Raw genomic sequence first — 24,517 nt, forward strand, 5'->3', positions numbered from 1 at the left:
CTTTATGAGAATGCAGAAGAGCAAAAATGTTTTTATTGGTATAACGTTCATTCTGTGGTGGACAGCACAGTTGTGATTGTGGCTACAAAACTTTCGTTATGACTGGGGCCTATGGCTTACTCTCAATTGACTGAGCAAACACCATTCACTGTCTGTCTCTGCTGAGAGTTTCCTCAACTCAAAGCACTTTCGACTGTTGTACCCTGTGATGATCTGGGTATGATGTGGCATTTTCAAAGTGACTGTGCCACAGGATGCCCATTCAAGCTGGCATGGTAAACATTTCCACTCATCAACCTCACGATGGCACTGACTCAGCATTAGAGATCTAGACCAGAGGAAACAAGCGACATGACATTTGATGATAGAGGATTTGATCTCTGATAGATGTTTTAATCTCTGTTGAGAATAGAAAAGAAGAAATTAAACACTATATAGTCTTGTCCTTTGCTGTTCCCCTGGAACAGTTATTTGAGATGTGTTGACCTATATTCTATACTCAAAGCAAGTCTCACCACTATACTATGATCTCTACATATGATTAGATTTTGTGTGTTAATCACGGTAGAATTAAAACACTTTGAAGATGATAAGCATAGATGAAATCAATGCATACTTTGTATGTGATGGGTCTACACACCTGCTGTTACAGTAAATCAATGTTGCCACACCTACATGTTGGAATACTGCATGCATGACATTCTCACATTCACTACCAAGCCACAAGCACTAGAGATACTACAGCTAAACTGCTCCATCTGAGCTACCCAGAGCTAGGCAGAAATAGGAGTGTGTTTCTTCACTTGGCCTATGCTACTGGTACCCTGGGAACATCAAAGGTATCTATCTAAATGGTGGGCAGTTACTGGCAGGGCCTCCTTATCACTGATTTCTCCTCTAGTGCTAACCAAGCGATGCTGAAGTGTGTGCTGTAGGCAGTCTGCCCTTCCTCGCATAATCTCAGTTTCATGACTCCTCGAGAGACACAAGAAGCATTAGTCTGAAAACAACCTGAATAGACTGAGATTTACTGAGACCGGAGTTGGCATAGAGGTTTGCCCTGATGCTCCATCTATGAGGCATAGCATATGCAACCATTTACATTTCAAAACCTCAACAAAGCAGGTTAGGCAATGTTCATTGTGTAATGTTGTGTAGTACTGTACTGTCAAAGGGCTGTGATTAGATGGAGAAGTTTTAGTAATGTTTGAGTCAATTCTAAGCAATGCAATGAAATCTAGTAAACTTGGATTTTGTTAGGAGGACCTATTCTCACTTTGTCCTCACTTGACAATGTGCTCAATTCAAAGTGCACTATGTCCCAGAGAGAGGGGGAAAAAAAGCTTGGTATGTTTTTGAGGTGAGTGAGGTTGGACCAGCACAACTATAGTAGGCCTACCTGCTCAATTCAGGCGAGACCACAGGCGCCTGCTTTCATTTTTCTCTTTTGTTCTGTCTCCTCCTCTCACAACAGGAAGCCATCAGTCATGTCAACAAGACGAAGGCAAAAGCCTCAACCTTGTACTACAGAGTCCATGGAGAATCTGGTGGAATGACTCACCTTCAGAAGTAACAACAACTCTCTCCTATCCTCTACTCTGCCCTCACCTATTACAATACTTTTCTTCAGTGCCATATAGGGCCTATCTCTAGGATATCACCTTGAAATGGTCATCCGAGTTATCTTGGTTCTGTTCCAATATCCACACTGGCATACCACCAAGAATGAAGCAATGTATTGGCCTTTCAATCTAAATAGTCTGATATATTGCCTTGTAGCTAACAAAAAGATGCTATGCCTACTATGCAGAGACTATTCATCTGAATTGTCTCACAATACTTTATTACACATTGTGAAGAAACCCCTAGTGAAAAGTGAGTAATAGATGTAAAAGCATGTGCTATTTTCTCATTGCAACACAAGCTTGAGGGGCCTAAATGACGCACTCTCTGCAAGGTTGGAGCCACCAACACCTTAATGTGGTTATCCATGCTGGACAAACCCCATGTTGACACTCTACAGAACACCCTCCAGATCAATGTTTAGAACACATTTGAACAAAATACTGTTGTGATGAATTTTCATATATTCAGTGGGAATTATTTGTGAAATTATTTTTTAAATATTGACATAAACTGTATCCAAAAAGGTCAGTAAAATCAGACAAGGGCAGAAGAGGGCACTGGTTTGGGGGATGGCAGGTACAATACTACATTTATTTATGTAGTCATTTTCTCTTTATTCTTTTTATTTCATTGTTGTCCTCTTCTTTCTTGCACTATGAATTTGTGCTATGAATTTCTGATTATGATTAACTACTAAGTTTATGTATCACAGTAATGATGATGAATTAGGATTCATCATACACCAATCAATGTATTGTACCTGCAACTTCTAATATCCCAAAATATAAACAATAAAATAATTAAAATAAGTAATCCATCTAGTGGCCCTGTTTTACTACTACTAATTATACCCATTCTCTTTCACAGTTGGAACTTTGCACAAAATACATGTTGTATCTTTAAGACAACACAGGGATGAGTAACAATGCACAAAACACTGATCTTGATTTCCTCAGGACAAAATGTTCTCACCAAGCACCAGATCATTTTCAATGCGTAAGGCAAACCTCAAGAGTTGAAAGGCAGAAAAGAGAAAAGCCACAAGATGGCACAACTAGCATTACAAAGGATGCCTCAGAATTGACTTTGCAGTGTGAATGTTATTGGTTAGTCAGCACCATCTAGTGGCAATAACGAGGGGAGCTGGAAACCCTCAGGTCGTTTTAGTGGTCTTGACTGAGACCAAATTAGTGCCAGACGACGTTCAAAGAAAAAAGAATCTAGGCAATGATCTTACATATTCAGCTCTCTTTATCTCTGAAGTCTGTACCTTCCTATGTCAATGACAGTTATAACACTGGGGCGAACAAAAGCAGTTTACACCGAACATACTGTACTGTAGTAAGGAATGTGGGGGGAGATGGCTCAGCTCACAACTGGAACAGCACCTGTGTCTTAGGACACGCCATCCATCTATCCTGGCTCTCCCAGGGATTTAGGTGTGTGTGTGTGTGTGTGTGTGTGTGTGTGTATGTGTGTGTGTGTGTGTGTGTGTGTGTGTTTGTGTGTGTGTGTGTGTGTGTATGCGTGTGTGTGTGTGTGCGTGTGTGCGTGTGTATGCGTGCATGTATGCATACTGTATGTGTGTTTGTGTTTGTGTTTGTGTGTGTAAGTGTGGAGTGTGTGTATGTATGTGTACGTGTGTGTGTGTGTGTGTGTGTGTGTGTGTGTGTGTGTGTGTGTGAGAGAGAGAGAGAGAGAGAGAGAGAGAGAGGTCTCTCTGAGTTATGGGCCTGGTGGAAAAGCAGGGACCAGGTTGGGATGTGTGACCCATTGACCTGGCTGCATTCTCTCCAGAGTGGTTTTAGTACTTTGGATCCACAGAGAGACCCAGGGACCATGGCTCATGTATCAACAAAGACACTTAGAGCAGAGACACAGTTAACTGTTATAAGACTGCACCATTGGAAATGTTTTTCTAAAAGTTAGTGACTGTCTCATGAATGAAAAAATTACTGTGAGTAGAATATCCAAAAGGTAATAAAATAATTTTCTCACTCACAGCCTAACCCTAATCCTAACAAAATGGCGAAATATGTATTCAAGCTAACAGGATCTTCATAACACCCCCCCCCCCCAAAAAAAAAAACGTATTAGAACCCAGACCTCCACAATCACACCCCAAACAGGGAGCCTCTTATCCCCCTTCCATCTCTCTCTCAGTTAATATTTCACTTCAGCTCCCAGGCCCACAGAATGAGAAACGTTTCCATTTCATGTCAGTCATTTCCAGGCCTGTGTGCTACCTGTGTGGTGATAAGTGTGTGACTGACTGGGAGCATCATTTGTCACTGTCTGTTCCTGAGTGACAGCCACAGATTGACGCTGATGATGGGAAGAGCCCTCGTGTTCAGGCACAGGCGCCACTCTCCAAACACCCGACCACAACAACATGCAGTAGACTTACGAGGGAAAACATACACACGCACACACACACACACACACACACACATTTCACATCATTTTACAATGTCAGTATGTTGTGTAGGAATGCAGGGATAAATTACACAAAGCATTCAATCACAGTTGACACAATGCAGTGCTTCTAACACACGTTTCTTGTGTTGTGATGTCAAAGTGATGCTTGCTTTGATTTTATAAGCAATACAGTTTATGCTAAAATTATGATAATTTTCTATTTCAAATAGATGATTGTATGACGCATGTAGAAGAGTATGGAGTCTACTGTATGTAATTACATCAAGACAAAAATAACACATACAGTACAAACCATGCCAATTAATAAGGAACAAATCACAACCACACCATGATGATAAGATCTAAGTAAGTCCGTAAAAAAGACAGGACTATGGGAAGACTGTAGTAAATCCAACAACCTAATAACTAATGCCCCTTCCCCCAAAACTAGCTCGCTCTCCCAGGAGTTTTATGTCTTACCCCCAACAGGCTAGGCATGTCAGATGGTTCCTCTTTACTGCTTGTCTAACCCTGCTGAAGACTCTGACCACATGTTATTGCCCTCCAGGCACTCTTAGGACTTTAGGAGAATTCATAAGTTGGTTTGGGAACTAGAGAGAGAAAGATATCAGGCTCTAATTTAACTTCATTTAGTTGGACAGTCACAATTTCCCCCCTGTATTTCTGATTAAATTGGAAATAAAGAATCAAAAGTGGTGTCCATCTTGGACTACATTCTGCTGCCAAGGGTGTGCAGTCAGTCTACCACAGAATTTTTTTTACTAGTAATTAAGCACATTTCTTGTGTATCCTTTAAGAATGTTCTTTCCCTTCTAATCTCTTCTCTCCTCTTCACTCATCCAAAAAGAGAGACAGTGCACCACAAAATGGACGAGCAAGAGGTTTCTAAAGGAGAGCACACTCCCACTGCACACTCCCACTGCATACTCCCATTACAGTCCATACCTACACTAAGGAGGGAAGCCAAAAGAGCCATCTCTACCTGTAGGATTGCAGTGGGTGCTGAGGCTTTGATCTGGACCAGAAAGAGAGGGTAGTTTGATGAAATATTTATGTTATTTTTTTAACTGTCCTAAGGGACCTCAGACATGCTTTCAGGATGTGTGTAGGCCGACTGGTCCACACGGTTGCTGTTACTGGATAGCATGTACTTGACTAGAGGTTCAAGGAGTTTTATTGACTGTAACAGGCTATAATGTTTCTGGATGGCCTCCGACTCAGTGCTGAGATTGGTCAGCCATTTTTGTTTGGGATCAAAAGGAGAGAGGGCTTCTCTTTGCTACTCTTCTCCAATTATCATGAATCATGATGCTACCGTATGTAGCTCCAGCGTGTTTGTGAGTTTACACTGTTAGAGTTGCTCAGAGTCTTAGAGAATGTGTGACTCTTGCCCTCATCTAGCATGGGGAATGCTCATGGTCAGCGTTTAGCCAGAAGGGTTGGGTCAAAGTGTCCTTTCATGGCATGTATGATTACTCATTATGAAGCATGGTCAGGAAGGAAGTCCACTTGAACTACGACAATGGCAACTGTGTCAGGGTTGAATAGCAATACACTTCTCAGTGAAGCCAAAAGAATACTTTCTGACCCAATATTCAAATACTTACTGAGCCTAATATCAGGGAGCGTGTAATACGATTTCAAATGGTGGCTCAAAAAGTTTGATGCGAGTTGGTAGAAAAGTGACCCACATTCTTCCTGCAACAAAGAGTTACGGCCACGCATGAAAAGAAATCTGAATATTGATAACCGCCTTGAGTGCTTTTGTCTGAAAGCTAGCGAAGGGCAACACGCTTCACTCCAATCAGGCCCAAAGAAAGAGAGAGGGGTTAACAAAAATGGGGATTAAGTAGCTCTCACACGCTCTCTCGTTCGTACACAGAGATAGACAGGCAGCACATAATGACTTCTGCGGAGAGAACTTAAAGGCAAGAGAGAGTGAGAGAAAGAGAGAGGGTGAAGAGAGAGAGAAAGAGGGGAGGGGAAAAGGAGGACTTCAGAGGAGCCAGGGGCAGGAGATAGTCTGGGAAAGGTCTCGCATTTAAGTGGAATTAACATGCTTTTCCATTGGAGTCCATTAGATAATCATATTCATACCACACAAGGCTCCAAACCCCCTTCCATCGCATTCTTCCCCTTTAATCCGCCCCTGATAAGGGGGTGCAGGCATCGTCGTTTCATTATGTCGTCATTTTGGAATCTGCATGAGATCCCCCCGGGACGTTATCACAGGGAAATTGCTTAAATAGCCCAAGTGGATATAGTTTTGCGTTTATTATTTCTGACACATTCAAAATAACCGCAAATATCCCTTTTGAATGATTATGGAGAGGGGGGGTGAACCGCAGTTATCAGTCATGCACACTAATGGGCTACTCATAGACACCTGATATACCTCCAGCAGGCACAGAGACAGAGAGAGAGGGAGAGACAGAGAGAGAGGGAGAGGCAGAGAGAGAGAACGAGAAAGAGAAAGAGAGAGGCTTTATTTCATTGGTGTCTTCACTGTTTGCTCTTTGGCGGATGGCTGCAAGGCCCCTCTGTGTGTGTGTGTGTGTGTGTGTGTGTGTGTGTGTGTGTGTGTGTGTGTGTGTGTGTGTGTGTGTGTGTGTGTGTGTGTGTGTGTGTGAAGAGGAGGAGGAGCACTTGAACCCCTGTGTACACAGATTTAGGATGGATAGCCTTAATGCACTCCAGGAGTAGATTAGTGGTGGGTAAAGCTCCCTTTGTGGTGTGTGTGTTTACTTGACCCGGTAGCTCTGTTATTTCCCATGACACACTGGGATGCAGGGGCAGGTAGCCTTTGCCCACCTGTTAGGCCCGGACAGGACAATACAGCGAATAACAAACAAGTGTGGCTCAAGCAAATAGTGAAGTGTCCTCTATCCATTGAGTAGGGTGTAAAATAAGGCCACACAGGCCATAGAATAAGGCTGTAAGTATACAGGGTCAAACCTTGTGTTACTAAAGCTGTAATTAACTGGTTATAATGTGTTATAATTACTTAGCATGTATGGCAAGAATAAAGTACATTTTATGAATATTTTGAATGGGGTGCTTAGTTTTGGAGTTAAGGGGATTTAAATCCATTCCTCATCATTCAAACCTTATCTTAAGAAGCTGCAGCCATGGCTCTGAATTCTGCAAAACACAGAACCAACCTGCTATTCTCTTGCTATGTCCAAAGCAATGCAAGTGGTCACATCTGGGTGGATATCATATGCTATTGCATACTGACATATCCATTTCACTGTGACATCTGTCGAACGGGAGAGAATTAAAGAGAAGAATTCAACCCTTGACATTCTGCCAAGTATTAATTTAGTCTTGTGAAACATATTCAGTATATAGACCTCTACATAGTAATTCAATGAGATCATAGTTTAAAAAGCAGTATATAAATGCAACAAACATTGAATGTTATTTACAATACTTACAATTTCTCATTGGGTATAGAATAATACCATATATATAATTATATATATAATCCATTCTATTTTCATATGTGTCATTGTGTGTGTGTGTGTGTGTGCATGCGTGTGTGCATGTGTACGTGTGTGTGTGTGCACGTGTGTGTGCATGTGTATGTGTATGTGTCTGCTCGCCTGCCTTGGTGTGCACCTCCCTAACTGTAGATCTCAGGTCTGGAACAAACAGTAGTAGCTTCTTAATTGGGGTGAGATCTAGGGCTTAGAGGGGGCCAAGAAGGGACCCCGTACCCCTTTCTTTCTCCTCCAGAATCGCTTTGGCTCCAGAGGTGCTTTTGATGTGTGCTTTGGCTCTCTGAGTCCTACTTTGGAATATGTTCTTGGTAGACCAGCGGTTACTTGCCTCCAGGCAGAATCTCAATCCCTAGGATCCTGGTCCTCTTTGATGAAATACTTTCGGGAGCTGCTAACCCCACTGATGCCCATGTGCACCCTCCCCTCCTTCCCCTCCTCCTATGGTCCCCCCCACCCCCGCTCCTCTGATTCTCTTTGAGAGATTCATAACAAGGACTTTATCTCTGTGTAGTCCAGATGAGCACACAGCCCCACAAACAGACAGGAGAATTACCCATGTCTTACAGGACCACCTTTGACAGTCCTCTCTGTCTGTGTGTCTGCTGTTGTCACAAACCGGAGCTTTGGCTGCACAGTGGACACTGATGGGTTGGCCAGTTCTTACAGTATTCTGTCAAATCTATTTCTACATTTACGACATGTGCATAACTCTTTCATGACGAAAGTTCTACCTCTCTGACATGAGTAGTTCAACACATCAAAGAAATGCCTGTCAGTATTTTTCCCAAAATCTTTTTCTATGTCCAGTGAATATCTTGGATACAAAATGGATGGATGGATGGATACAAAAGTGTTGTACTGTATTTGACTCAAGGAGGAGAGTTATGGATACCCATGACAGCAGATAGATATATTAGAAGATCTTGCATATATAGACACTGGTTGATTAAGTGAGCAATTAGTCAATATCTACAATATCAATATCATGTTGACCTGTATAGTAATGGGTGACATAGATGTCACTTTATTGGGCATAGTCCCAGAATTTACACTGGACCACAGCACTATAAAACACTGAAAATAAAGGTCACATATGGATATGACCATTCATGTGCTTGCTGAGGGGTGTGCATGTGTCAAATTCCTACAATTGATGAGAATTGATTGCCTGGCCAAATAAAGACTCTTCTTCTTCTTCTTCTTCTTCTTCTTCTTCTTCTTCTTCTTCTTCTTCTTCTTCTTCTTCTTCTAAATAACTGCCTTTATTGTGTTTCCCTGTGACATAGGACTGACAGTGACACACTGTTGTGACACCCAGATAAATAGAATGATTATGGGCGGCTGGACGTGACCTCTTGGCCACACACACAGTCAAACCCCTGCTTAAACGATTAACGGGTGATTTTCCTCGCCAAACTCCCACCTCTTCATTGATTGATGCAGGGCCCTAAAGACCTCTTTTACTACATAATTTCCCTGTATATTGATTATGTATATTGATTATACCTAACCCTACAGGAAGGCTTTTTTCTTCTTTACCATAACATTAGGTCTAATTCTGAAGGCAGTGCTCTGGAGACCACTTTATCTCTTTGCCCCTCATAAATCGACAGTTTCCCTATCATAAGAAGCTAGACGCGTCACGTAATTCCCTTCCTACCTGAGTGGGAATTTATATGGGAAAAACTCTGAGCAAGAGGCCTAGCTACGTCAATTGGATTACTTTCAGATAGGATATAAAAAGGGTCTTAATGCTAAACCTATCTGTTATAATTAGTATTCTAACAAATGCAACTCGGTCATACTTGACATTAGGTTGCGCTTATGCCTGTGTAGTAACAATGTAATAATGATCAGTCATGTAACAACATGGTACTAACATGTAGTAATTCAGTAATAGAATTCTGCATAATCTTATTACACAAGTGGTATAGGGGCTAGAATAGGGACAAAACATTCATGTTGTTAAAGGTGTAATAACAGTGTTTCTACACAGTTAGAACTTACAAAGTATCATCCACATGCAGTTCTTGGTACAGTACACTGGGCCCTCACTTATACACATACCTCTATCTGATGTAACAGAGCTCTTGCTTATTGTCTGGCAGTTACAGTATATCTGTCCCTAGTTATGCACATGCTTAAAGGGGCAATCTGGGATTCAAACAGCTGAGGGATGGGGCTGGAGAAATGTAACCACTCTCAATTTCATAAACAGAGCTATGGATGCAGGGACTGACCATCCATGAGATCAAAATTATAGTTTTAACCATGTTTTGAAGCTATACAGTACAGTGTTATTAACAATAACATTGTTTACAAACAATGGAGTAAAACAATCTTATATGTTGGGTTCTGATGGGGTAAGACAGTTGAACTAAGCTTGTGAGGCATTTATAAGTTATATTCTTCAAGAAACAATGGCGATATATCATGAATTTAAAAGTGCACAAATGAATGTACCAATCCCAGATTGCCCCTTTAAAGGAGTTGAGGGGAGAAGTGAAGTTGCAGAGAATATCCCTCCACACTTCCCTTCTCATATGTCAGGGCCAATGTCTTATTTGAGAGGAGAGCATGACAGAGGTGGGAAAGAGAGGTGACTGACCTGATTAGCTTTCCTGGGGTAAAGTGTATTTGATTAATTCTATAATTAAACCTAAATGCAGGCGACATTGCCTGGTTCCAGATCTGTATGTGCCTTTGCCAATCCCTATGACAAGCTGTTGACCATGATAGCTAGTCTTAGAAGTTGGCTGAAGCATACTGAACAGATCTGGAGCCAGGCTATGTGAAACATATTCCATTTAGACATTTATGATAAAATGACGCAATACGTAATCAAATGATATTCAAGTGTATTAATGTTCACCTAAAGACTTGTCAAAAGCATATTGCAATATTTCATTACTGATACCATCTCATAATGATCCTGAGTTATCATCCATTTTGAGTCAATCCCAAAAAATTACCACATATACAGACATAACAAGTAAGCCTATAATGCATAGACCTACCTGCTGGCTATATGTAAAGTGTGTTACATGAATTCATAAAAGATAAAACTATACTAATTGAAAGCCATTAATAAAAAGCATACTTGTCTTTTGAAAATAAAAAATACAAAGGCTATAGTATAAAACAATACACAAACCCAACTCAACAAAGTCAGTTTTTAGAACAATAGTACCACTGTAATATAAAACTCTGGCCATCACACAAAATAGGCACAAAGCAATGGCACTGAGCCTAAAACTAATATAAACTCTCACATCTAAGAGCAAGGGAAAGTAGACTGAAGATTATTTGCCAATCCTTGCAATTGTTCAGAGGTGGTACAGCGGTCCATTAGTTCCAAACGTGTGTACACCGTCTCAGGAAACTGCGGCCCGGAGCAGCGAGAAGAAAAGGAGGGAGGGGGAAAATAGAATGAGAGGGAGGCAGAGAGGGAGCGATCCGAAGGGAGGAGTCAGGCGAGGGAAAGAGCAGCTGGAGTTCCACACTTCACCCTCTTCTCCGCGAAAAGCATACTTCATGTAAAAACAACAGTCCATGCGCTGTAAACATTTATGTTTTCATACTCATACATGTTTGCTATCTGCTATTGGCAGGCATGTAGGCAGGTTGACGGTTGTAGTTCAGTGGTCGCTGTATTCAACCAACTGTGAAAAGGAGGAAAAAGACGGAGAAGAAGGAAAACTCTGGCAGAGCCGTTTTGGAGTTGGAGTTGCAGCGTAAAAGTCTCATAGGCAACTCCAGAGCGCGAGAGGCACATCTGCAACAAGCAAAAAAATACTCAAGTTTACAAGGACACGAAGACAGAAAAGAACAAGAATTATTGGAGGGGAAACAAACTTCGAACACGTAAGTGCAAAAACACGATGAGAAATTATGCACTGTTCCTTTGAAAAATTTGCGCTTAGAGTGCTTTGAAAGTTTTCAGGAGAATGGGTTACACGACGTCTATTCCAAACTGTCAGAGGTATCACGTTTCAAATAAGCTGGAATTTCATAGAAGTCCACAAATCGGAGAGGAGTGATTGAAGCAGAAAATAAAGTGAAAACTTTACCTCTCCCCCAATTCACGTTAGCGCAACATAGCCTAAATGGATATGAATTTGCATATTTCTAACATGTTTTATGTGTTGTCTTTATACTTTAATTAAGTACATTATAGGCATATTCTTCTTTATATACTGTTTTTTTCAAGTCCCATTGCACATTTTTCGGACTTTCCTGATGCTGTTTCTTAGAGGGCGACACAGTTCATTCAGCACATTGATTCTCTTTTTTCTCAATCTGCTTGAGCATTTCAAAGTTGTTTTATGGAAGCCGAATCCACATATTCAGTGTTTATATATGAATTGAGCAATTGAACAAGTAGCCTTATTGCGTTGTTGAGAGAAGTGTGGGATGAAACTTATTTGTAAACTTTTACTACTTCCACAAAATGTTTTGGATTTACGCCTAAAAAACGCACAGGGGGGCAAGCATATTTACATGTGATCATATTTCAGCGCGATTTTAAGTCGTGTCTGTTATTGATTTGGTCTCTTTCCTTTGATTATGAGAGAGGCCGGTATTTAGGACTACTATTGCAGATTTATAGACACATGTTCAACTTCACATGGACAATTTCAGAAAAATGCCACAATACAACAACTGAAGTTGCTATTTCTAAAACGTCAAAGTTGCAATATAGGTTACAAGTAGGCCTAGGCCTGAACTTATTTGACTATGCCACAGCAATACAATCAGGCCTATTCAGGACATAGGTATCTAATGAGTAGCATATGTAGGCCTATATTGAGATTAATGATTTTGTAGAAAAAGGCTTTATCAAAATGTATTTAAAAACGGATGTAAATAGGCGATAAATCAGGGTAAATGCGCGCTCACTTGGGTAATGTTTCCATAGGTCTATATTAAATTGTTGTTATTATAAATAGGTCCAATTAGTCTGCCTATCATTTATTTTGTCCTGTATTCACTGATTAAAAATAAACTTTAGGTCCGTTATATAGGCTATCACACGGCAGCGCGCCTCCACATGTGTATATATTTGTTTTAAACTTTTCCTTCTGCTCCCCGCCAGCTGTTCCACATTTTATCTGCTTGTCGGATTCGCTGTGAGTGACTGGTGGACCGTTTGTGTCTCGGGTTTCACGCCGCTATACAAACTACGAGGGTTCGAGGCGTTCAGACGTGCGGTGACGGTTCAGCTAAACCTTCTTTGACACTTGGCAAATTATTAACGGAGCTCTAACTGCCTTGAGAACGAGCAGTAAGGTTTGAATACAAAACAATAGAAGTTTAAGAGTGTGTGCAGATAAAAAGCTTTTCCCCCCTATTCCCTCATAGTTATTTTTTTTTTTACCGGACCATGTAACATTTAGGCCAATATTCCCACTCTCTTGCTTGGATTGTATTCCGGCATTATTCTCAGAGTATTTTCAAACAATTCTCTAGGTTGTTATTTATGAAGAAGCAATACTTTCTAATTTAATGATCGATTTCTCGTGTCATCTAGTTTGCATGAGGCCAGAAATGCGATTATTCCAGCAATGCTGGTATGTGCTCACTACTAAGAAAATATTTTAGGCCTATTGATAATGAACCCTCTCTAGATTTTTAGACAATTATTTCATTTGAGTGTGGACATCGATCTATGATGTAGCTTTATTTAGCTTTAGGATGAACACATTAGCTTTATTTCTCAGTATTTCAATTAGTGATTTATTTCAAATCAAAACGTGTTGCTTGGTATATTGTATAGAGTCTGTCATAGTTTGAGTTGTGGGCGTCATCTTTATTTGGTCGTGAAACCAACTCTAAATGTACATTTTTCGTTGCATCTTTTTGTAATTTAGGCTATATTTTGATGAGTGGAAACAAATTGTCTGTCTTTCACATCAACCTATACAGTATGTACATTTCAAAAAGAACACCTGTATTTAATTTTTTGGGAGAGGATGTACTAGATTTTTTTTTTTTTATTAAACATAGACCTATTACGTTTTTATTATTTCAAGGATTGCTTAGTTTGATTGATCTAAAATGCAATGATTGATTTTTGAGACAGAGCTCTATGACAGAGTGAAATTTTTTCTAAATAATGTGGAATTGCTTGCACCAAGATTGAATGTTCACCAACATCAAACGTAATTATCTTAATTTGAGGTCTATTTGGCCTTAATGGATGTCTGATATTTTCCCTGAGAAAATGATGCTTTAAATAACAAGAGATTAGCTATAAGTCTGGGCTCCCTAAGAAAATATGTGAGAAAAATGTGTATGAAGCTTGGGATGTTTTATTATTTAATCATATTAAATATGAATGATATCTGATGAATGCACTCAGTATTATAAATATGTATGGCGTTGCTGATTTACAATATTTCCTGAAAAGAAGCTCAGGGGCTGGGCTTGAGCTGAACAGGTGCAATTTGACTAAACAAGGACCATGGCATAAATGATGCAGTAACAGTGATAAACACTGTTTAACATGGTAATCTGCACAAAAAAAAAGCACAATGACGAACCACTTTGCTTATTTTCACCATGCGGCATAGATGAATCAATGCCCGTCTCCGTCTCTCACGAACAGCTCTGAGTCCCACGGATAGGGAAACACACGGATAACCTCACCCTCCGCGCCAGTCAGGCCGTCAGATAGCCGCGCGCTGTTTTATCTTCATTTTAACACACCTTTACATTCAATTATGCATAGCTTCACTAGCCCAGCGCATCCGTGACCTCCCCGACCTGCCAAAATAGAGCCTGTCACGAGCAGATGTTAATGCAGAGAGATGACACACTATTACCCTCTGAGTCAAGGCCCCCTCCCTGCACAGCCCGGCCCCCAAATCCACTGCTAAAGGCTAAAGGCAAGGCGCTTAAAGGGGAGGCATCTCTCTTTTACATCCTAGAGGAAGAATACCTGTTATCAGGTGTGCATGCATGAAGGCCTAATGAGGTTCTATTGTTTTGCTAATGCCCTCTATAAAGGCACACTCACCAGGTACCAAATGTATTGTTCTACCTGGTTAATTGAGGGAAGTTGATTTGATCTAAGATAATGGGGACCATGGCATCTCCTTAGCATTTGTGCCAAAGATTTTTCTTCTTAGATTTTTGGGTTGTTGTGGTGTTGATGTGTGACCATGTGGCAGGTAGTGTGTGGTTTCTGCAGTTTGGTGGACTGTCACGGATGTTACCGTGAATAGAAAGGGTTAGCATACTGTGTCTTTCAACAGAGGCTCAACTCTTTACTACAGCTTGAAATGCTCTCCTGTGATTTATTCCCCACTAACCACAGCAAACATTAGAAGGTGTGGTTGTATCATTTTGACCATAAATAAACAAACATGATATCTCAATGCCTGCCAAATGAAAGTTTGGACTATTTCCCTTACGTGATTTGATTCGCTGTCGCTGCCCGTGAATATAGTTGGCAGATGAATAGATGGCCCCCAATAGAAATGTCTCACTTTGATGATTCTCAACTTTGATATGTTGACATCAAATGAAAAAGACACAGTGGGGGAAAGAAAGACAGAGAGAGAGAGAGAAAGAGTGAGAAAAAAGTGAGTAAGATAGAGGTGTGTGTGTGTGTGTGTGTGTGTGTGTGTGTGTGTGTGTGTGTGAGTGGTGGGCTGCCTATGAGCCTCGTGAAAAAAGTTGGGCTGCGATGGCCGACCGGAGGAGCGTCAAAGTGTCTGGATGCATTTGCGTGTGAGCGGTGAGAAGAAGGGAGTCGGGCGGGCGTGCGAGGGGCTTCTCCTTGCCCTCCTAATCCCCAGGCCCAGCCATCCCTTCAGGGCATGCCTCAGATCTGGCTCTCCTCTCCTCCGTGCGCCACGACCCAGGCTCCGCCGGCAGATTTAATATGCTATGTGTTCCTGACTCCCCCAGCTCCAGCTCCAGCACCCCCCCCACCCCCACCCCCCCACCACACACCACCACTGTCCCAAAGCGAGACCCCCACTCCGGGCTTCAAGGAACCCCGCTAAAGGCACCTTTCAGAGGGGTGATGTCTTTGCACAGAGAAGGGAGGAGGGGGGGGGGGGGGTTAGTGAAGGGAGGCCCGTACTGTAATCACATGCATATACACACACACATGCATACACACTCACATGCATACACAGTCACAAAGGTGCTGTTAATCCCTATGCATGTTTTAAAACACAAATGCACCCCTGTGGAAAATCTCCTCATCACTTTAACATTTTGGACTCATTGGAACACACACACACACACACACACACACACACACACACACACACACACACACACACACACACACACACACACACACACACACACACACACACACACACACACACAGAACCCCCTCTACACACAAGATTGTGTTTTGTGTTGTTTTTGGTCTCAATAAGAAATGTGGAGAAAAAAAACCCTTCTGAGTTCTAGCTGCCTCTGCCTTACCAGAGAGAGAGGACAGAGAGACAGAGAGGGACAGAGAGAGAGAGACAGAGAGACAGAGAGGGGGGGGAGAGAGACAGAGAGACAGAGAGAGGGGGGGGAGGGAGAGAGACAGAAAGAGATAGATAGAGAGAGACAGAGAGAGAGAGAGAGAGTGGTGGTTTGTTTTCCATGGCTCTGGCCTGGTGAAAACTCACACTGGACCTGCCAATTAGCCTGGTCAACAGCTCTCCTGGAGAGACACACAGGAGAGTCAAAAGACAAAGAGAACTTATTTACGAAAAAAAAAATGAAGACGATGAATACAACAGTATTTGAAAAGCACAGCAGAGTGCGGAGCACGAAGCAGCCCCTAATATGAAAGAGTGTAAAGCGAACTCTCAAAAGAGTGTGTCGACAAGCACCACCTAGAGTGGTGTTTTCTTTTCTCAAACACTCGAGTACAAACGGTGCAGGTCGCGCTTGGGTGAGAGGACACCGCTCGTCTCCTTCTCCTGTTTGCTGTAGCCGCCATAAAAAAACGTCTTTAGGGCTGCGGTGTAAAGTATGGCAGCAAGCGGTGAAGTGAAGTGAAGTGAAGTGGAGGCCTATTTGCCTGTGGGGCTGTATAAAAGCTGGAGCGCTGAGACGTGGGTTTCCCGGGGTCGGGGACTGTTATTGCAGATGTGGCATTGTGTCAGCTTTGATGGGAGCTGGTTGTGGCACCCGTAAGGGGTCCTATAGGCTGTGCACTCTCGTCCAGGGTGGTGACGCGGGACAGATGAGCTGGCCGCTCACTGTGAACAATGATCTGTCACTCTCACTCGGGGTTTCTCTCTCTCTGTGTGTGCGTGGGTGTGGGTGTGGGTGTGTGTGTAAACCCTTGCGTCAGCCTGCACACACACATACAGTGGGGAGGGGTCAATAGAAAGCTAGAGAAGGGTCACGAAATATTGAGTGAAACTGAACAGTTAGTTAATTTCTTTCCACTCAATAGTGACTGTTATTTCTGTTCTGTAAACAAAGGGATAGAACATCTACGGAAATGTACTTTGTGGAGAAAAAATTTGCAAGCAATTTTGCAAGCTACCAAAATACAATAAATACAGTAAGTGGCTATCTTTAATACTTTACTTGAATGAATTATGCACAAAACATTGAAGGTGAAAGTCCTATTGTTCTAGTGTATGTATGTTGCTCTCCCCCAAGCGGTCCTGGTTATCTGTGGCTTTAGAGAGTCTAAGCCCTATAGAGGTCTTATAGGGAGACCTGGGGGTGCAGGTCGAGGAGGGGGCATTGTTGGAATGTCAAATGCAAATCCCAAGGTTAATACCTGAATGAATCCCCTGGCCCACTTTTACCCCCCCCCCCCCCCCCCGCTTCTGCAAACATGTTTAAATGAGTGCCCCCCCCCCCCCCCCCTCTCCCCTATACTACTTCATTTCCGTCCGCTGTTCCAGGGATTGGGGCAGTGAGGGGGGGGTGTTCTCCCCTCCGTACCCCCCCTCTCCAGAGGCCAGTGGGGGCTCCTCTGCAAGTGAATGCTAACAGCCCCTTGCCTGTAAGACAAATAATGCCTCATCTTAGAAAAACAAAAGGGGAAGTCTACTATCTGAGCAAATTTGGTGCCCCGACCTGAAAGAGCCCTCTTTTGTCAGCCTCGGCATTTGAAGACTGATCGTTTTTTCTCATGCAAAGCACGCTGTTTTAAGAGCCTGGGCCCTCAGAGGTGGGGGGGGGATTTAACAATACTCCGCAGGGAGCAAGGAGGAACAGGGGTTGGAGTTGGAGGGGGCTGTGAAGGGGGTGGGTGGGGGGGGGGTTTCTTCCTCTCCTTTGCTACTTTTTAGACAAAGCCCAGTTCCTTGCAGGGTTGTGGGTTGGGGAGGGAGGTGGAGGAAGAAGGGGGGGGAATCCAGCCGTTCTCTATGACGTGTATGCCATCGTGCCCCCCCCCCCCCACCTGCCAGCCAGTGGAAAAACGAGTGCCAGAGCCCTATGGTACACACTGACAGGCCTGAAAAAAAAACATTAAAAAGATTGGGCCTCCAAAATGTATAGGGAAACAGAAATATGAACGTGTATATGGGCCCCTAAAATGTCTTTGGCTATTCCGCCGGTGACTGGTGTTTTTATTAAGAGGGTTCAACACACTTTGGAAATATATCTTATTCATGAAGTAGAGGGCTAGGCTCTGGACTTCCCGAAGAATTCATTATGTTCCCCCAGAAGCCGCTTCGCAGGTCTCCGCCGTCCCCTCTGGAGGACGCCACCAAGCGTGTCGCACGCTGCTGTAAAGCCTCCCTCAGTGGGCAGGAGAGTGCGAAGGGTTCCATTTGTCAAAGGTGCTGTAGTCTTTTTTTTCTCCCTACCCAACACTTTCCCGGCTCCGTCCCAAACTCATTGTCTGAGCAGAGGCAGGACATTAGTCACCACGGCGCCGTGCGAGAGGAGCCCGTGGGGCTCAGGGACTACTGCTGCTCCTCTGGAGCCTGGGCCGGTACTGACAGAGAGAGAGAGAGAGAGAGAGAGAGAGAGAGAGAGAGAGAGAGAGAGAGAGAGAGAGAGAGAGAGAGAGGGAGAGAGAGAGAGAGAGAGAGAGAGAGTGTGTGTAGAGTTAGAGGTGTGGAGTCTATAGCTCTACCTCAGGGCTCAGTATGAAAGCCCCTGTCTACCCCCCAAAGCTGCTTTCACAAAGAGATTTACAAGACAGGTCTCCGGTGTGCTCTGCCGCCCTGCATCATGAGTGTGTGTGTGTGTGTGTGTGTGTGTGTGTGTGTGTGTGTGTGTGTGTGTTGTGTGAGTGAGTGAGTGTGTGTGTGTGGCTTTTCATCCTTGAAACTGGGTTGAATCTCTACTTTGACAGGACTTTTCCTGTCTTTTTCTTTTCCTGCCTTTTGCATCATCCAAAGAAAGTTAGCCCAAATGATTCAGAACTGGTCAGAGCTGGCCGGTGCTTACAAAGACCCAAAGACAAGGATAACCTTTTCTAGGTGAGGGTGGTGGCAGGGGACCTGGTGTGTGTGTGTGTGTGTGTGTGTGTGTGTGTGTGTGTGTGTGTGTGTGTGTGTGTGTGTGTGTGTATGCACGTCTCACTCTCTTGCTCTCTCTAGTGGGGAGTCACTCACACGTACAGTACAGTGCAAGGGATTCTCTTAGCTTTTGGAATTATTTATAAAGTCTGTCTTTTGTGTGGCTCTCTAAGGCCCTGTCTCCTCCCATTACTGCCTATGACTCTACTTGTGCCACCTTCAACCCCAAATACTCCCTCAGCTACTGTCTCTGCTCTGGGATCTCAGCATCATAGCCCTGCATATACAGTACTTTACACAGTTACACAGTTTAAATACATACATACATACATACACACACATTTAAAGCTTAATGAAGCCTACATAAGAGCTTTATAAAGCTTACATAAATGTTTAACAAATCATATAAGCAAATGTCAAAGGGTGGCAAATGGATTTTGCCACATTTGGCAAAGCGCCAGGTTGCAATAACCTGTTACAACAGTTTTTATTTGCTGCTAAATGTCTGAAACATCTATGTAGGTTTTATAAAGGTTTTTTGAAGGCGTCATTATGTTTACTTCATTGAAAGTGGGACCAAATGGGCTCTCAAGCAGAAGTATGGACAACAGCTGTTGTTCCAAAAACGTACTGTATGTGATACTGTTTTATTATTTAGTAACAATGTAGTTGTGGTGACAAGCACAATCTAGAGACTTCAGAGAGAAACACAAAGTTATACTGACTGTCACATATGGGTTTGATTACGCCGTAATCCAGGAAAGTTTTGTGTGTACTGAGTTGGGGGTTGAAAGGTTTAGCATGTTTGAGATGCTGTATGTTAATGTTACCTTTATTGAAACAAGCTGGAATGTGATTATACTCCTATAGTAACTGCATGGATATGAGCTGCGCTAGTTTCCCCACTCCCTCTGGCATAGAGATCAATGCAAACCAGCTAACACAGGCTAATAAGCCATTAACACATACATAGTGGAGGAGATTTACATACATCGATCAGGGAAATGATGAAGTAGACTCCATGTTCTAGAGGTAAGAGTTATTGTGTTTGTGAGTGATTAGCTTGAGTGAGTGAGTGTGTGTTTGAGTGTGTGTGAAAGAGAGTAGTGTGTTTGTTTGTGTGTGTGTATTTGAGCGGGAGATAAAGAGTGAGTGTGTGTATGTGTGTGTGCACGCTTGCTTGTGTGTGTGAGAGAGCGGGAGAGCCCTCTCCCGTGACTGCCAGTCCTGTATGATAGGTGCCAGATTGTGTAGCTGGGAGCCAGGCTGTCTCTGCCTGTCAGAAAAGGAAGAGAGAAAAGAGAGATAGAGTGAACGAGTGAAGAGAGAGAGAGCAGGAGATGATTACAGTACACCGTTCCTCTGATCTGATTCATCACTAACTGTCTCTCCTGCAAAGGGTGAACTTATTATCCCTGTCTCAACCTCCACAGTGGAGCCAGCTGCTCCCCATGTTTCCCAATTAACCCCAGGCACCCGTCTAACGTTCCAATTAAGGTTGCCTCCTCACACGTTTATTTTCCTGTGCGAGCTAGCGTTAGCACTAGAGTTAGCGGCGGGGTGCGGTGGTGGGTAGTAAGGAGGTGAGTGAGTAAGCGAGCGTGGAGAGTGTTTGTTTAGGAGCCGTCCTAAGCGATGGCTTTACGGCGCCCAGATTTATTTGGGGCGGCTACTCAAACAGCTGAATCGCGTAAACACACCCAGATGTTCGGCTTCCTGACGACGTCTGAGGGCCCGAGGGGGCTGCCAGTGTAATAACAGTTCTTGTTCCGTGTTTTTTCTTCTTATTTTTCCCTCTTTTTTTTCGGGAGCCATTTTGTGTCTGTATGTATGTCCTTTTGGGTTTATGAGGGTTTTGCTGTGCACTTGGAAATGTCTTTTAGATATCATATGGCTTAGCATTTGATTTGCATGAGAGGTTTACTTTTTCAATGGACTCGCAGGAAGTGCCTATTGGGCCTTACAACATCAAATTCAGTCTGGGGCTACCTCTGGGACATATCTGAGAATATGTATGTGTGTGTGTGTGTGTTTGTGTGTGTGTGTTTGTGTGTGTGTGTGTGTGTGTGTGTGTGTGTGTGTGTGTTTGTGTGAGCGAGCGACAGTGCACCCTACTGCCACTGTGGGAGGGTGTTGGTGTTGGTGGGGGGAGATTGATATTATTGATATGAAAGTGAGGTGTTGTCTCCCTACTGGTGCTGTTGGGAGACACACCAGGGAGCTAGCTGGGAGTCTCTGGGACTCCCTCTGAGCTGAGCCTATCTGTGATCTCCTACTTCCTCAACTTCCTCAACCATACTCCATATCTACAGTAGAGAACAGTACAATATCTGAATCCAAGTCGAGGCTTGTGGAGGTAGAAGTCGTAGAATGGAATGAGGCATGCATGGAATGGAATGAGGAATGGTATCACACACTTTCCTCATTCCCCATGTCGAGATTATTGTGTACCTATACTCACCGGCCACTTTATTAGGTACACCTTGCTAGTACCGGGTTGGACCCCCTTTTGCCTTCAGAACTGCCTTAATTCTTTGTGGCATAGATTCAACAAGGTGCCCGAAACATTCCTCAGAGATTTTGGTCCATATTAACATGATAACATCATTGCTGCAGATTTGTCAGCTGCACATCCATGATGCGAATCTCCCGTTCCACCACATCCCAAAGGTGCTCTATTGGATTGAGATCTGGTGACTGGGGAGGCCATTGGAGTACAGTGAACTCATTGTCATGTTCAAGAAACCAGTTTGAGATGATGTGAGCTTTGTGACATGGCGCATTATCCTGCTGGAAGTAGCCATCAGAAGATGAGTACACTGTGGTCATAAAGGTCAGCAACAATACTCAGGTAGGCTGTGCCGTTTAAACAATGCTCAATTGGTACTAAGGGGCCCAAAGTGTGTCAAGAAAATATCCTCCACACCATTATATATTTGCGTTAACGAGCAGTTGAACAGGTGTACCTAATAAAGTTGCCGGTGAGTGTATATGCTTTTATTTATGTTATGTGTTTTGTAAATGTGTTTGTTTTTTATATGATGTATAGTGTGTTGAGACCTTGGTGAAAATGCACTTTAAAATGAAATGAATTTTGATACCATTCCCTATTCCGTTCCATGCATTACAATGATTTCTGCCTCCACTAGCCTCCCCTGACTGAATCAAACTCCAGGCTTCCTAGAGTTGTCCCCATCCCTAGCTGATGTCAGAGGGTAAAGGCTAGTGAAGGCCAGTAGGCGTGAGTATCCACTGATCCTCTGAGGGGGAACTTTGTCAACTTTGTCAACAAAAACAGCAATGCCACCACAAAGAGTCTTGAACTGCTCGGTATCATGGGTAATTGGAACAAGCTGCGATAGCAATTAAGGATGAGATGACATCATGTGGCCGTAGCGTTTTATAAGTGTGATTCATAGCTGCTGCTGGTTTAAGACCAGTTACTTAGTCACCTCATTAAGGGTTCTCTCAGTTTCATCCGCTCCAAACTCCCACAAAACTATTGTTCTCCTGTCCATCACTGACATGTTAAATCACTATTAGAGAGCTCATAGCATGAGCAATCTTTAGGCATTCTTGGCCTGGTCTTTTTGAAGGTATTTCTCTCAGTCTCCAGTGGGTCCACTTGATAAAAAGAGAACTAATAGAACAGATGATAAAACAGAATCATCAGAACTCAATGTCTGAGGAATGTATGACTCAATAGTCTTTGGAAGTGAGCCCACCTCACACAGGAAGAGGAGTGCTATTAAAACCATTCTATTCCTTCGTTTTGACTTCTTCATCCATCCTCCCCCTCTTTCTCCGTCCCCCTCTTCCTATCATCCCCCCACACACAGATTCCAGTACAACTTAATTTCGCCCGATTTCAGGAGCTATGGCATTTTCTTTATTTTGCCCTCCTCCTTCCTCCCTCCCTTTCTCTTTCTCTTTCTCAAACTCTCTCGCCAAACACCAGGACAACTTCATCTCGCCAAGTCATTCACCCCCCCCCCCCCCCATACCCCCGTTAATACGCTTTAAATGGCGCGGCCCGCGAGGGCCTGGACGGGAATTAATAAGAGCCAATAAAGCACGCCGCTGGGGCATCTCCACAAGTCTTTAAGTAAACATTATGACTTCTTGAGGGGGAGGGGGAGGGGGGGGGGCTTCGGGGGGTTAGCATTTGATGAATCGTGGCGGAGCTTGGGAATGGCTAATTTCTCACTTAGCCAGTCCTGATGGGGGCTGGGGGCTGGGGTCTAATAGGGGCTCTCTGCTGCTTTGCCTGCCTGATTGTCTGCTGCATGGCTTTATTATTGTGCATTATCGCCGCTGCCCCCTGGCTGTTGTTCCAACGCTCTGCCCCGGAGATGCCGCGGCCCGTCATTAATCACACAGCATAGTGTTAGCCTAGCGTAGCGCTTCACTCACTTTGCCACGTACCGATTATTGCAATGACATGGAGATAGGGAGAGGGACGGATGGAGAGAGAGAGAGAGAGAGAGAGAGAGAGAGAGAGAGAGAGAGAGAGAGAAAGAAAGAAAGACAAAGTGAGCGAAAAAGAGAGAGAGAGAGAGAAAAGGAAAGAGAGAGACAGAGGCAGAGGGGGTGAGAAAGAGACAGCAGAGAAGTAAAGGCAAAAAAGAGAGACAAGGAGGACAAGAGCGAATGAAAGATAGAACCCAGGGGAAACCAAGGATATTAGAGAGGGGAAATGAGGGGCTGTAGCTCCGCCTCTCTGGACCGACACTGGGGGTTTGGCCCACGGGCCCAGAGCTCCAGCTACGCCTCCACATTACTCAACCGCACTAGCTTCCAGTGTGTCCAGCTGCACTGTATAAGCCCACCATATGTCCAATGTAGAAGTACTGTGTGTATATCATACATTGCCTTAGGAAAGGGTGTCTGTTCAAAGCAATGCTATAAGTCTATTGATATGAATGTACGTTTTACAGTAGAGACTATGGAGGTGTTGAGGGAGAGGGGTCCCATGGGGAGGGAAGGATGAGAGAGGTGTTCTCTGGTCCCCAGGGCCATGCATGGAGACCCCCCTCTCAAAGACTCACCTGCTCCCTCTCTACCTGCCCTATTACCATCCCTCCGCTTGATCCCTCTCATTGCAGAATGTGTGTGTCTGTGTGTGTGTGTGTGTGTGTGTGTGTGTGTGCGTGTGTGTGTGTGCGTGCGTGCATGTGTGTATTGGTCCTCTTGTGGTTTTCATCAGCAAAGGAATTCCTCTGCTTCCACTCATCCGCTCCCTTGGGGTCCCCTCTCTTATTGATGCTGTGCACACAGCGGCACACACACTTGTAGATGGAAAGACACACACACACAACCACATAAGGTGAGCATAACATACACTCACACATGGAAAGACTCACACACCCTCAAATACAGTAGAAAATAAACTCTCTCTCACTTTCTTACACACATATGTATGCACACACAAAATCCATACTTAAAACACACACACACACACACACACACACACACACACACACACACACACAC

At 43.6% G+C, this 24,517-nt stretch overlaps 1 protein-coding gene across 2 annotated transcripts in view; it reads left to right on the plus strand.

Annotated features, from left to right (window-relative positions):
• The first annotated feature begins 11,307 nt into the window (after positions 1–11,307).
• The window catches only part of gli3 (GLI family zinc finger 3), a 100,608-nt gene continuing 87,398 nt past the window's right edge, over positions 11,308–24,517 (plus strand). For both annotated transcript variants that reach the window (XM_083675176.1, XM_083675177.1), the window contains exon 1: positions 11,308–11,432. The gene's annotated coding sequence lies outside the window, so the exon portion shown is untranslated. The remainder of the gene's footprint in view (positions 11,433–24,517) is intronic.

Source organism: Argentina silus (genome assembly GCF_951799395.1).
Source record: "Argentina silus genome assembly, chromosome: 1".
NCBI lineage: Eukaryota > Metazoa > Chordata > Actinopteri > Argentiniformes > Argentinidae > Argentina > Argentina silus.